Source organism: Elephantulus edwardii, unplaced genomic scaffold (genome assembly GCF_000299155.1).
Source record: "Elephantulus edwardii isolate Elephantulus edwardi_28Jun2011 unplaced genomic scaffold, EleEdw1.0 scaffold00279, whole genome shotgun sequence".
NCBI lineage: Eukaryota > Metazoa > Chordata > Mammalia > Macroscelidea > Macroscelididae > Elephantulus > Elephantulus edwardii.
The window spans coordinates 2,678,266-2,690,719 of record NW_006400029.1 but is presented as its reverse complement, the minus strand read 5'-3'; the positions used below and the strand labels follow the sequence as shown (position 1 = coordinate 2,690,719).

Below are 12,454 nucleotides of genomic sequence, written 5' to 3'. Positions count from 1 at the left end.
TTGATATCAGATTTCTGGGTTAAGAAAACTAGGGGAGAAATGGGTATCCTCTTAAGTAAGATGGGGGAACTGGTGGTCTAGGAATGTTTACAGTCTTGGCACAAACTCCCCAGAGATAAATGAGGGGGCAATTGTGGGTGGGGGAGGAACTTGGGGTGCCTTTGAAAGCAACTTAAAAGGAACATAGAACGGCACAGCAGGGCTCCTAGAGCCCTCTGCAGAGGTTTTTATTACGTTATTTTGGCTTTGAAATGGAACTGAAAACTTACTTTAGTCTGGCAAGGCCAGGCCAGGGGGGACATTGCTTCAGAATCTAGAGTATGAACTATCCTTCCTACAAGGACTGAAGTTATGGAGAGGGGTCCTTAAAGACATGTGAGCCTCCCTGAATCCAGTCTCCAAGGAACAAGGCAAGCTGAAAAATGATGAGCAAAGATGTACATGTGATAGGAGAGACAGGAACACAAAATCAATTAGCAGAGTCTGACACCCTCATCCAGCAGCATTCACCCTTGCCCCCAGCCCTAGGGACTGAAGGTAGGGTTTGTGGTGTGGTTGTGGTTTTGTGTTTCTGTGTGTGTTTTAATAGAAAAAGGGGGGGAAGTGGGAAGGGGCATTTTGCATGCAAATAGGCTACTGCCAGAAGAGCCCATTAAAATGTAAAAACTCCACATTCAGCCTGACAAAACGGTGCAAACTGCTGTGTTTGCCAGAGGGGCAGCAATAAAGCTCACAACAAAGGGGGCCAGGGAACAATGGCAGGCTGAATGGCCTCTGTCAGCAGGTCCTCTCGCACGTTGCCATGGGGACCCCACCGGGGCTTACTAAAGGTATTTCCTGAGGAGAAAGGCAGTGCACACATGCCCAGGCAGCCTGGCTAATCCTGACAGGAAGCCATCCCCATTCAGCAGCACAGGGGCTTGGGGCTGAGTTTTGTTTTGTTTTTATTAAAAAAAGATTTCAGTCTTTTGTGTGTCCCACCTCGTCACTGTAATTTAGTGCAGAGCTGCCTGTGCTGGCCAAAGTACTCACTCCACAACCCCCTACAACTGCTGGCTTCCTGGTACCTGGACAGGAGGACAGAGCTTAGCTGCCTTTGGCTACAAGGAGAAAGACGCAGACCCCGCTTAGGAGACCTAGACTGACTTCTGCTCTCTGATCAACTTTGTGTAACTCTTATAAAGGGTAGTGGTAGGGGTGAGTGGTGCTGTAAAGGGTAAAACAAGGTAAAAATCGACCCGAGGGTTCAAGCCTCTGCTCAGGTTCTGCCGGATAATTCCTCCATGCCTAGAGTCCTTGGGGATTTTGCCTCTTTCCCTCTTAAAACTAAAGCGGCCAGCTCCCACCTCCAACTCCCACAACTGGGAAAGAGCAAAGGATGAGAAGGCTGGGAAGAACGTCTGTACTGTAATTAAGTGATTAACACAGGAATGTGCCCTACAGTTACTTTAAATTCTCCTTCTTCCTCAAAAAAGCCCTTACCCCAATTGCTTATTGGTCTATCCTGGGCAAAACTCAAAACAGACTCTTCAACATCCATATCCCAACTCTTCTTGGCCTCTGGTTCTCTCCATCAGGAAGAACTGCTCTAGAAGAGGAAAATTCACTTCAGACAAGCAGGATGATTAGAGTCCATGCATCTAAAAGGAGCAAAGGTACCCAGAGGTTACCGGGAAGAGCAGTGCAAACTCAGTTCCTAGAAGGCTGTGTCACCATCTCACACTAGGATCCAGGAAGAATCCAGCCTTGGCAGATTCAGGGAGGAAAGCCAACAACACAGCTGGTGGTGGAGACAGAAACCTTCTGTGTGACAACTACCCCCCAAGACACAGCTTAGGATAAACTAACATTTCCTGAGCAATCCGAATATGTAAGGAGCCATCCCAGTGTGGAATGGAAAATGAATGAGGTTCAAGTTGGTAAAGATTTTAACCCAGGTTATAAGTTCCTAGAGTTCATGTTCTTGCATCATGACCTCCTATTAAAAGACAATATGAAAAACCTGCAAGTTTGACCAAGTATTGGACAGTAAAAGTGATTCTAGTTCTAAGACGTTAAGTCTATGCCCAGAAATTGCCCTGGATGCCAGGGCAGCTTCTCAGGCCACATTACCAAAACCCACCATCACTCTTTTGATTAGCATGTCAACCATTTGCACCACCCAGGGACTTCATGACCACAGCTATTGTTAGGTGCCAGAAAGACCTATTTTATTATTATTTTTTAAAAATTTCTTTTCATGTGTGTACCGTCAAATTGGATCTGACTGGTACAGGAGGAGATTATCCCTCCTTCTCCAGCAGAGCATCTGGTGCATTCAAACCACATACCTCTGGAATTGCAGCTTCTTGCCACTAGGCCACCAGAGCTCCCAAGACCTATTTTATAAAAAAGGGGTTGGAATCAGAAAGGAGAGTTCTTTAGCTAGGACGTTCCCAGAAGGAACCCCAAACCTAGTAAGGACGACTTATGTGGGCTAAAGCTGGGGATGAAGAACCTTGGGTGGGGGGCTTCCTGCCTTTATTAACATCCTAAACTTCAAAGCAAAAATACAAGTGGTCATCAAGAGTTACCACACATATTATAAGAACGCCTTCCACTAAGCTGGAAGGGAAAAGTTGGGCAATCTATCTGGAGTGTGTGTGTGCAGGGGTCCTGCTGCTAGAAGACCCTCCCACCACTGGCCCAGAGCCCAGGCCTCCCAGCCATGTGTCTGCAGCTGTGACCTGTCATGCACTTCCTGGTCTGGGTTCTGTAATGGAAAGATCATTAAGAGTGGGGGAGGGAGATGGATCCACAGTGAAGAGGTAACCCTGCAGCTCCCACTCTCTGCTGTGCTCTGACCTTAAAGTGCGGTCAGGTTCCTTAAAGAAAAGAATGTATTGCCCTTCCCCCACCGCAGGCCCTCCGCTGGCCTCTGAAGGCCTTCCCACCCCCACACTCAGCGCTTGTTTGAGGAAGGAAACGCCAGCAACTGAGCAGGGAAAAGCTGCAACCCCTTAAACTTGCTGATAAATTAGTAGGAGCCTCAGCTGTTTCAAAATTTGCTTTTTGGCCTTCAAAACCACGAGTGCTTAAAAGCACAATCCACCAAGGCTTTCAGAGCTCTTGCCATGTTCCCTTCCTGTTCCACTTCCATTGCTGAAATGAGGGGGAGCCCCATGTGAAGAAAATGCACCCACTCACTGTTGAGAAGGGTCTCCATAAAGTTACATTTGTTTAAATGTCAACAAGTGTCCCTTTTCTTATGAGACTAAAAGTGATAAAAACATTCTTTTAAAAGAAAAATAATAGTAGTAGATAATGTTTGGCTGTATAAATGATATTACCTAGCAAAAATATGTTGCTCTATCTTATGCAGGTTCCAAAAATTTTGTTTTGGAAATTTTATTGACCTGTGAAAATTGACATTTCGGTACCACTCACTGGTATATTTCCTAGATTTACAAGATAACAGGAGCCTCAGAAGATTGTTTTATCTAAATCTCATCTATCCAGCTACCACTTAAGTAATTTTTCTTTCACACAGACTATGAAAACTGTGTACTTATTCCTCTTTTATCAATTTTAGAAAATGTTCTACCAGAGCTGGTATAGCTCCCAGGCAGTAAGCAGGTGAAGGAAGCCAGACTTGGTGAAAGCTAATGACCAATATCTAGCTACACTTCACTTAGAACACCTGGGGAGTTTCAAGGGTAAGAAGAGGCAATTCTCCCAAAGGCTTAACTTCCATGAAGGAGATGCAGGGTGGATTCCTGACAAAGTACCTTGTGAGCAGACACCTCCTCTAACAGCAGAGGCTTGAGTGTTACTCTGATGCTGAACAGGTTTCAACAGAGCTTCCAGACGAAGGAGAAAGGCCTAGTGATGTACTTATGAAAATCAGATCATGAAAACCCTGTGGGCCACCACTACACCACGTCAAGGGGATGGCGCAGGTCCAGCCAGGCAGGGTTTGATTTTGTTGTGCGGGGTGTTGCCTTGAATACAAGGAGAGGCAGTTCCACAAAGCGAACAGCTACTTTTAGCAATATCAACATTCCAAATGTTCTAAGGGGAAGCACAGTCTAGTTTGAGGTCCTTGTACAGAACATTTAAACTCTACTTGAACCACAAGCAGTTGTAGTTGACTACTACTGTTGGGTACTGCAAGCTGACAGCTCATGAACAACAACAGATCTGAACCTTGCCCTATCCTACACCATCCTCATGGTCTTAGCCATGTTCAAGCCCACTGTCGCAGTCAATAATCTATCTTGTTGAAGGCGGTCCTCTCTTTTGTTGACTCTCTACTTTCCTAGCATGATGTCTTTTTCCAAGGATTGGCCCCTACATGACATCTAAAGTTTGCAAGATGAAGTTTAACCATCCTTAGCTTTAAAGCACCCTTGGTTGTACTTCCTCCAAGACATATTTGGGTTTGGTTTTTCTGTTTGTTGGTTTGTTTTTGTTTTTTCCTGAATACTATTGCAGAGTATCTTGCAATCACCAACTACTGAATCAACTGGGAATGGAACGGGTCTCTGACAGGCTTGCTTTCCCTCCAGTGTCCAAAGCCTATTTGGGGTTTTTTGGCAGTCCATGGGATAATCAATATTTTTCTCCAACGCCACAACTCAAAGGCATCAATTCTTGTTTGATCTTCCTTATTCACTCTATTTTAGATGCATAAGCAGCTACTGGAGAGAGAATGTGACCTCGACACACTCCCTTATCAATTTTAAAACATGCAGTGCCCCCTGCTCCATTCACACAACAGCCTCTTGGTCTGCATGAACACAATTAAGTGCTCTGAGATTGCCATTCTTAATGTCAGCCACAACTTGTTAGGATCAAGACAGTCAAATGCCTTTGCATAGTCATTCAAGCACAAAAGACATTCTTCTGGTACTCCTTACTTTCAGCCAGGATCTATCAGAGATCAGCAATGATGTCCCTGGTTCCACAGCCTCTTCTAAATCCTTTCTGAACTTCTGGCAATTCCCTATCTATACACTGTTCCAGCCAATTTTGAATTAGTATTTTGCTTGCATGTGATAGTAATGATATTTTTCAATAGTTTCCACATTCAGTTGGATCACCTTTCTTGGTAATAGGAACAAATATGGACTTCTTTCAATCCATTGGTCAGACAGCTGTCCTCCAAGTCTCCTGGTGTTGCTGACCAAGGGTAAAGTCTTTTTATAATTATTAATAATGAGACAGGCTACCAGGAATGAGACAGAACAGAGAGTGTAAAGACAGGGCACCTAACAACAACAACAACAATGAAGCAACTGAAAATAGTACAGCTTGCTCCAGTGCAACTTTAAACTGTCTTTAAATTGACATCTTTGCTTTTAAGCACTTTAGAGATATCCTTGACAGCAGATGCAACATATCTTTTGATTTCTTAACTGTTGCTACCATGAATGTTGATTGTGGAATCAAGGAAAACGAAGTCTTCAATCAACTTTTATCTTTTCATTAGAGCACTGAGAAGCCAAAGCTAAAGAAGAAATCAAGAAATCAAAGAGCTGAACAGAAAATTTCAAAAGGCAATTAGGGACGACAAAGCAAGATACTATAATAAAATGTGCAGAGAGCTGGAGTCAGAAATATCAAAAGGGCTGAACTCACTCAGCGTTTCTTAAGCTGAAGGAGTTGAAGAGCAAATTCAAGCCACGGGTGGCAATACTTAAAGATAGTTTGGGTAGAATGTTAAATGATCCAGGAAGTATCAAAAGAAGATGGAAGGAGTATACAGAGTCACTGAATCAGAAGGAATTGGCTGACACAGAGGAATTTCATGAAATAACATATGAGCAAGAGCCTATGGTGATGAAAGAGGAAGTTCAAGTTGCTCTGAAGGAACTGGCAAAAAACAAGCCTCCAGGAATTAACAGCATATCAATTGATTTATTTCAACAGACGCTGCCCTGGATGTGCTAAGTTATGCCAGAAAATCTGGAGGACAGCCAGATGGCCAACTGACTAGAAGTGACTGATATTTGTTCCCATACCAGAGAAAGGTGTAACAGAGTGTGGAAATTATTGAACAATATCATTGATATCACATGCAAGCAAGATTCTGCTGAAAATTATCCAAAAATCTTTGGAACAATATGTCAACAGAGAACTGCCAGATAGATGTACAGGCTGGATTTAGAAGAGGTCGTGGTACTAGGGATATTACAGCTAATGTTAGATGGATCTTGGCAGAAAGCAGAGAATACCAGAAGAATGTGCTTCATTGACTCTGCAAAGGCTTTTGACTGTGTGGATCACAAAAAGCTATGGCTGACTCTGAGAAGAATGGGAATCCCAGAACACTTGATTGTGCTAATGGGAAACCTATACTTGGACCAAGAGGCAGTTGTCAGAACAGAGCAGGGAGACAATGGATGGTTCAAAATCAAGAAAGGTCTCGTCAGGGGTGTATTTTGTCTCCATAACCTTTCTATCTGTATGGAGAACAGATCACCCAGACGCTGGACTGTATGAGGAGGAATGTGGCATCGGGATTGGTGGAAGAATCATCAACAACCTGCGTTATGCAGATGACACAACCCTGCTTGCTGAAACTGAAGAGGACCTGAAGCGCTTGCTGCAGAAGGTCAAGGACTGCAGTCTTCAATATGAATTGAAGCTCAACATCAAGAAACAAAGATTCTCACCACTGGACCAATTGGCAGCATCAGTATGGATGGTGAAGAGACTGAGACAGTTAACAGTTTTAGTTTACTTGGTTCCACAGTCAACACTCTTGGTAACAGCAGCCAGGAAATCAGGAGACGAATTGCACTGGGGAAGTCAGCTCTGAGGGACCTCTCAAGAGTACTGAAGAGCAATGATGTCAGGCTGGAGACTAAGGTGTGCCTGATCCAGGCTATAGTCTCTGCAATTACGTGCTATGCATCAGAGAGTTGGACAGTGAGTAGGGATGATCGAAAGAGAATTGGTGCCTTTGAGTTGTGGTGCTGGAGAAGAGTGTTGAATGTACCATGGACTGCTAGAAGAACAAACAGGTTCGTCCTGGAGAGGGTGAAGCCAGAATGCTCCTTGGAGTCAAGGATTCTGAAGCTTCATCTGACATACTTTGGATATGTTGCAGGGAGGGACTGGTCCTTGGAGAGCCATCATGTTTGGGAGAGTGGAGGGACGGCACAGGAGAGGAAAACCCTAGAAGAGATGGATCAATTATGTGAATGGAGTGGTGGGAATGAGACGGCGAGGTTGGCGCAGGATAGAGTGGTGTTTAGGGCTCTTGTACATGGGTTCGCTATGAGTCACAAACAACTGGATGGCACATAACAACAACAACAGCAATCATGATGCTGCTGTTTGGTTGAGATATAATTCATATTGAAGGCTACAGTCTTTAATCTTTTGCAGCAAGTGCTTCCAATCGTCTTCATTTCCCGCAAGCAAGGTTGTATCATCTGCATTATGCAGGTTGTTGATAAGTCTTCCTTCAATCCTGATGCCACATTCTTCTTCATATAGTCTAGCTTTTCTAATTATTTGCTCTGCATACAATTGAACAGGTATGGAGAAAGGATACAACTCTGATCCCTTGTTCTATTTGGACAACTGCTTCTTGGTTTATGTACAGGTTTTTCCTGAGCACAAGTAAGTGTTTTGGGATTCCCATTCTTCTCAACTTGTTATCCATAATTTATTTTGATCCACTGGGAACAGCTAAAAGAGCATCTGAGTAGGTCAAGTTTCATTTGCCTTCTAACAATGTGAGATCCTGGACAAATCAGCTCCCTTCTTTAGTCTCAGGATCCTCAAATGTGAAACAGAAAGTCTACGTGACTTGACAACTTCTAGGACCCTTCTACGGAGCTCTGGTGGCTCAGAGGTAAGGAACTATGCTGCCATCACAAAGGTATGTGATCTGAAACCACTAGCTGCTTATTGAGAGAAAAATGGGCAATCTCTTCCTGTGCAATTTGCTGTCACTGGAAAACCCACTGGAGGATCAGCTATGGGTCAGTTCTGACTCAAAAGTAAACAACAAGGACCGTTCTAGCTCTAACCATGCACATACTATGTATCTACAGGGCTCTACTAAATTGAAGGGCACCATTCACTGATACCACCTCCAGGACAGAGCTCCCTCTGGTGTACAGGGAAGAGCCCTCATTTTATCTTCCTTAGAAGAAGAAATTTTGTTTTGGTTATACAGACAATAAAATCCATAAATGTCAAAGGGAAAATTTCATTCAGTAATTAGTAGTAACCTGGCTGGACTAAGATGCAAAAGCTACCACTAAGATGCAAAAGCTACCATCAGATAAAAAATTACATCTAACAAAAGCTACAAACAACACCCAAAGTGACACAGGATACTATTCTGGGAGGGCTTTGTGCAATTTGAAAGACAAAACCAACCAAAAATAAAACCCAGAATAACATGTGTGTGCTACCTGTATAAAAATATGGTAATTTCTAAACCTAGAGAACATAAACCTTACTTCTAAAAGTAAACTCTGAAGTTTCACAATAAAGGACAAAGATGTCTGAATTAAAAAGTCTTCCTAAAAGGGTAGAGTTTTTGTTGTATACTACCAAGTGGGAACCCATAGCTGACCCTCCAGTGGGTTTTCAGAGACTGTAATTGCATGGGAAGAGATTGCCCATCCTTCTCCTGCGACGCAGCTGCAGGATTCAAACTGCATGCTTTCGGGATTGCAGCAAAGATTCTTAACACCAAGACTGAAGAAAGGCTCATCAACAACCTGCATCATGCAGATGATACAACCTTATTTGCTAAAAAGGAGGAATATCTGAAGTGTTTTCTGCAGAGGATCAATGACTATAGTCTGCAATAAGGATTGTAGCTTAACATCAAGAATATGAAGATTCCCACCTTTGGGCCCACTGGCAGCACCATGATAGATGGAGAAGACATTGAGATTGTTAACAATTTCAGTTTGCTTGGTTCCACAATCAACACTCTTTGGCACGAGCAGCCAGGAAATTAAAAGAGGGGTTGCAAAAAAAAAAAAAAAGAGGGGTTGCATTAGAAATATTTGCTGTCAAGGACCTCTCCAGAGTGCTGAGGAGGAAGGATATTAGTCTAGAGACTAAGGTATGCCCAATCTAGGCCATGGTCTTCACAATTATTTGTTACACACAAGAGAGATGGACAATGACCAAGGATGACAGAAGACTAATTGATGCCTTTGAGTTGTGCTGCTGGAGAAGAATACTGAACATACCATGGACTGCCAAGAACTAACAGGTCTGTTCTGCAGGGGGTGAAACCAAGCTGTTCCTTAGAGGCAAAGACTTTGAGGCTCCAGTGTCACGTATTTTGGGCATGTAGCCAGGAGGGACCAGACTCTGGAGAAGAATATCATGCTTGAAGGTTGAGGGAAAGGAAGATGCAGATAAGATTACCACACAATGAGAGGTAATGAGGTTAGGCTGTCAGAGATAGTGATATTGGCTCAGGGTAGAGCAGGGTTCAGAGCTATTGTGTATAGGGATCACTACAGTTGTAGTGGACCTGATGGTACATAGTAACAACAACAAACGAAAGGCTAGAGAGCAAATTAGCATTCCAAAGGTGGTGATGATTGACTTGAAGTTCAAAGCCTGGGGCAACAGCAGGAGTTCCAGGAAATATCTCCTTTCCTCCTAGAAAAGCTTTAGCTAATCTTCTGACCTAATGGCAATGAGTATTGTCAAGTTTTTTTGCTTTGGTGAGAGTTACCAAATATCAGAGGTTTTCAAAGGGTGGTCCTTAGACAAGCAGAATCACCTGGAAAACTGTTAAATGACAAATCTCAGATCCTACCTTACAATCATAAGCTCTCAGAGTGAAGGTCGGCAGCTGACGTTTTTAATAAGTCCTCCAAATGAAGGTGGTGTTGCTAAAATCAGAATTAGCATTACTACTGAAAAGGGACTAACTCCTACTCTTTCCTTTTAAAGCTAGAGATTTAGGTGTCAACTTGTAAAAAAGAAAATGTGTTGTTTTTCACTGGCACATGCACAGATTCATTCATTTACTCTAGGAAACATGAGTTGAGCACCAGCTCTATACCAGACAACCCACTCTGGTGGGACAGTGGGTTGAGCTGCTAATTTAAAGGTCAGTGGTCTGAACCCATCAGCTGTTCCACTGACATGGGAAGTTTCCTCCCCAGTGATTTACACCCTTGGAAGCACAACGGAAGGGACTATGAGTTGGAATCAACTGGTGGCAGTGATTTTGGTTGGTTGGTTTATATATCAGATATTATTCTAGATGTAACTGGGAATGAAAAACCAAAATGAAAGAAACCTTGCTTTCATGATGTGTGAGGTACACGTGGAGGCCCATGTATGGTGGCCATTTAGTCTCCTCACTTTGGGAAACAGACTATCTTCAGTAGCTTCCAGATGCTCTAACAAAATGGATTTAGTGGCCCGATAAGATGTAACCCTTAAACAGAATGAATGTCTTAAATGAGTCATTTAAGATATTCGTGAATTCGTAGTAGTATGAATAACAGTAACCAGGCTGGACCCACTGCACAGTGAGGATGGAGGTAGAAACAGGATTTGTCTCAAGTCTGACACTCAAGAGGTGCCACTAAGAGTTTCCATGTTTTCTCTGAAACGATTAACAGAACTGACAGAGCAGGGGGAAAACATTTATCAAACAACTTTCAATCTGTGTTCTATTTTGGGGCAAACTACAGATGGTACATGACAAATTTATATAAATATATTTTTAAAAATCTTATAAGTCTTATAAATACTGTTACTATTTTATAAATTTTTAAAAAGCATTGTTACATGTAAACACTAAGCAAACAAAATTTCAGAACAATTCCCCGCTTTAAAAATGTTTTCACTTTTTGTGGTGCCAGTGTTGTTACATGGTGTCGAACCAACTCAGTAAATTGCACAGGGGCAGATTGCTCATCTTTCTACCATGGAGCAACTGGTGGATTCAAACTACCTGCCTCTGGGTTGGCAGCACAATTCCTTACCTAATAGGCCACCTGAGCTCCATAATATACTTAATATACATAATATACTGGTAGTACAAAAAAAAAAAAGTTAAGACTTTGGCCTCGCTCAGCTTTTCTGAGATGTTTACTTTGTTAGATCCCATAATTATGTTACAAGCAATTTAGGTGGCTTGCATTTTCCAGCAAAACCATTACATTCCAGAACAGAAGTGATCTGCAAAGTAATCTCAGGTGAGATGTCTCATACTTGGGGAATTCTTAGTCCTAGACATCTCCAAGCAGACTCTCAGTGACCCTCCCTTGGGTTTCCAAGACTATAAACTTTTATGGCAGACTTTTCATCTTCTTTCTTGTAGATTCAAACTACCAACCTTTTGGTTAACAGCTCAACACTATGCCACTAGGGCTTCTTTTTCCAAGTTGGGGTTCTATGGTTCCAGTTGAAAAGGCAGCTTTGAGTTTTTGTTCTAACAATTATTTCAGGCAGCTCTGAGACTTGTGGCTCATGCACACAGCAAATAGAGCAGAATGTCACACAAGAAATAGCATGTGATAAGAACACATGTTCACCTCCCTGTACCACAATCACAAAATCAAAGATACTACCCGCAAAAGCATGTGACACCAGATTCCTGGGAGACTAAAGGAGACTGGCCCATTATTTAATTCAAATGCTGGTCTGCTTGAATTTTGTGGGGAGACCCATCTGATGTATAGTTAGTGACATAAGCAGATAAAATTACTGCTATTAAACCTCCCTAAGTGTGAATACTAACTCTACCTTTCACTGACCTTAGACAAGTTATCTGATTCTTGGAAACTCCTTTGCTCATTAAAAAGAAAATAAAATCCATGGTCATAGAACTGTTGAAAGGATATTAAGATTGTTAAATTTGCTGACTGGAGATGCAATTAAGAGTATTTATTGTTATTCTTTTTACGGGTGTTGTCTGATGCCATGGAGTCAGCTACAATTCACAGTGATGCTATGAGTTGTAATCTAGGGTCAGAACTCTGTCCTAGTCCGCACCATTTTCACAATCTCCACCATGCTCAAGCCCATCATTATAATCACCCCGTCAAGGCATCTTTTTGAGGGTCTTCCTCTTTTTCTCTGATCCTCCACCTTTCCTTTCAAGGCCCCTCCTGACAACACACCCAAAATACATGAGAAAAAGCTTTGCCATCTTGCCTCTGAGGAGTATCCTGGCTGGACTTCCTCTAAGACAGACTTGTTTGTTCCTTTGGCAACACACAGGATATTCAATACTCTTAACACCATAAATCAAAGGCATGGACTCTTCTTCTATCATCCTTAATCAATGTCCAGTTTTCACTTGCACAGGAAGCATGTTGGCGGTCAGTCAGGAGTCAGTTCTGGCTGACAGCACATAACAATTAAAACTTATAAAATGTAACCCCCCCAAATAGGGTGGGCGGGGAGAAAAGTGCAACAATGAATGAATGGAATTCCAAAATCTCTGTAGATGTTCATTGAA

At 42.6% G+C, this 12,454-nt stretch overlaps 1 protein-coding gene across 9 annotated transcripts in view; it reads right to left on the bottom strand.

The window, feature by feature from the left end:
- The window catches only part of FGFR1 (fibroblast growth factor receptor 1), a 67,978-nt gene that overhangs the window by 35,981 nt on the left and 19,543 nt on the right, over window positions 1-12,454 (bottom strand). The window lies entirely within an intron of this gene.